Source organism: Chenopodium album, chromosome 5 (assembly GCF_948465745.1).
Source record: "Chenopodium album chromosome 5, dcCheAlbu1.1, whole genome shotgun sequence".
Lineage (NCBI taxonomy): Eukaryota > Viridiplantae > Streptophyta > Magnoliopsida > Caryophyllales > Amaranthaceae > Chenopodium > Chenopodium album.
The window spans coordinates 47,265,724-47,268,660 of NC_137838.1; the positions used below are offsets into that span (position 1 = coordinate 47,265,724).

Below are 2,937 nucleotides of genomic sequence, written 5' to 3' on the forward strand. Positions count from 1 at the left end.
GTGTTCTGTTGTGCTCACTTATGCTAGAAGGCAGCTAAGAGTATTAGGAGAGCTCATCTCTCACAGATTGGGAATTATCTTGTATTGAATCAATCACTTTGATAACTTTGATTCTTGTTGGTGAGTTGTATGATCGATTTTAATTTGTTTATGGCTTTGAGAATTCATGAAGATGCGATTATAACTGGGTATTAAAATTGGGTTAGTTATTAAAACATGTTTCCAGATTGATTGATAACGGTTTTAGGTCATGCTTTGATAATGCTTTAATGTACATTTTTGTGAAATGGTCAATTAGTTACACAATTAGGTTGATAAGCTGTTTTTGTAGGGAAAGGCAGTTCTTTTTTGTATTTATTCTACGAAAATGAAGTTAGCATGGTCAATTAGGAAGCTTTCACATTTGTAAATTGTGATTATATTGGCCCTCTTCATATCCGCTTAATAGGAGAGGTACCTAATTACCTGGAAAAAAAAGCAGATGGAAAATTGTTTTTTGTGGGCTGTTTTTGCCCCAGAATAGCGAAACACTTTTCAGTCCTTATTTGCTTTCACAATTGTCATTTTGCTTTGTGCTAGTTTGATTAGTCAACGAGTCACCGTGATCCATTAAAGCTGCATCATGGAGCAGTCTTGTAACACAAAAAATTATTATATTTAACTCCTTTCACTTGTTTCATGTTTGCCTTTCCTACCTCTATACTTTCCTTTTAGGATTTTGATACATGACTTGTATAGAGCTCAGACTTTCTGATAATGGATGTTTAGAGGGGAGGAGCTTGAGCTTTATACTTTAACGGCTTTTTAGTTGAGGGTAATTGAGAATAGAAAAGCTAATTATCAACCTAAAATCCCTTTGTGAGTGTTTAGTGGACATTTTCATATATTTTCCTTGTAAGTGTTGAGGGTAACCGAACCCCTTGGTGGAGTCCAGTCCCCCGGAGGACTTAATAGCACTACATAGTGACTAGGAGCAGAGAGCCCGTTGCGCCTTGTTTTTTTGACCGGCCCATCTTCTTTCTATAAGCAAGCTCCCTCTGGCCGGTAGGTACCTGAGCATGTTGGGAGATTAGGCGGCAGTTGAAAGAGCTGCTCGAAAGCTTTACGAACAAGCGAAAAGGCCCTTCTTTTTCTACAAGCAGTTGAAATGGAATTAAATCTCTTTCCCCTCTACACCCAGACAAGATGGATCAATGAAGGAGTTTTTATACTATTCCTTTCGTTTCTCTTTGTTATTTCCTTTCCTCATCTTCAAATCAAACTGCCCCTTTATTGTTATTAAATAGTGATGTAAGAAGGGTCTGGCAAGCGGAAAGACCAGGAAAGTGAGAAGACTGAGAACTTGGTGTGGCTGCTCATATATCAATTATTAAAGGAGGTGTATGTATCCTTGAGGCGTGTCATAGTAGAAGATATGAACAGTTTATAAGCTTGAAAAGCAGCATACTGACATTGAATTTCCTTCATATTTTTCTACTATAAGAAGGAAAGTGTCATTAAAATTGTTGTACAGTAAGTGATGAACTGAAAAGTAACAGGTAATTGGTAATTTAACTTTGTAATGCCATGGAAAATACGTAGAAGATTACTTATTATTGTATTTATAAAATAAGATCAGTAAGACAATAACATAAGTGAAGAGATTGAGTGTAAAAGTGGCCTTTGAAGGCTCTGAGATTGATGAGATCAACTAATTGTTGGACTTATATTGGGACTTTTGATCATAGATAAATATTGGTCCACCACCTGGTTACCTTTAAAGAACAATTTCTTTCTTTTTTCAGTTGTTAACCTGATGTCATTAGTGTGAAGTATGAGTCTTGTGTGTGAGTTATTCGAGTTGTGTGGAACTATTTATTACTTTAATTAGTACCTCCGTTACAGGTTATGTGCAACGATTAGACATTTTTTCTTTCTGCTTTATGTCAAATCGTTGCACATAACCTGTAACTGAGGTAGTATGTGAATTATTGAAGTTTTAATTGTTTTTGTTGGAAATTAAAGTATAGTTAATTTTGTTGTATTGTATGGTTTTGGATGAATAACTTGATTTGTGTGGAACTATTTAGAGTGTTTGTATTGTATGTTGCGGGTAAATTTAAGTTCTATGGAAGTATTTGGAGTACGTGTTTTGTTGGTTAAATTGTAACAGGTTATAACCCATTTAACGATGCATGGGTCGTTTGGTATTCGAATCAAATATTTATAAAAAAATAATAATTATTCATTAGTATCTGGCGTAATCTTGTGCTAGTTACTAATAGTATTTTTTTTTAAATAAAAAATATATTCGTAACCGGCGTTATGATTTGTCAGTTACTAATAATACCCTTATTGTAACCGACGTAACTTAATGCCAGTTACAAATAGTGTGATTTCTTAATTGGAAAATAGACTTTTTGTAACTGGCGTTGGATTAAGCCAGTTACGAATAATACATTATTTGTAACTAACATTACCCGGTTACAAATAATTTTCACTAGTTGTACCGGTGACATTCGCAACCAACAATGCCAGTTACCAAAAGTCAATTTCGCCGGCTACAAATAGCACTTTTTCTACTAGTAACAATGATAGAGAGGAAGCAATTCAGTGGGGCTAAGGGTGAAGATCCTAATCTTCACATTGCAAATTTCTGCCAGTATTGCAACACCATTAGACAAGCCGGGGTCACGCAGGACCAAATCAGGGAGATTCTTTTTCCCTTTTCATTATGTGGAAAAGCTAAATTATGGTTTAATGGTTTAATTGAACTTCACTTGGTATTACAAACTGGGAAACTCTTGCCTAGAATTTTTATCATAAATATTACCCTGTAGAGAGAACAACCGTACTAAGGAGTACTATTCAGAAATTTGCCCAAGAGACCGATAAAATTCTATATGAGGCTTGGGAGAGGTTCAAGGATCTACACAGAGAATGCCCCCACCATAATCT

General features: G+C 35.3%; 1 non-coding gene across 1 annotated transcript; it reads right to left on the reverse strand.

The window, feature by feature from the left end:
* Window positions 1-2,830: 2,830 nt before the first annotated feature.
* On the reverse strand, window positions 2,831-2,937 carry LOC145633436 (small nucleolar RNA R71). Its single transcript, XR_014112761.1, has one exon. It is a non-coding gene; the product is annotated as a small nucleolar RNA R71 (small nucleolar RNA).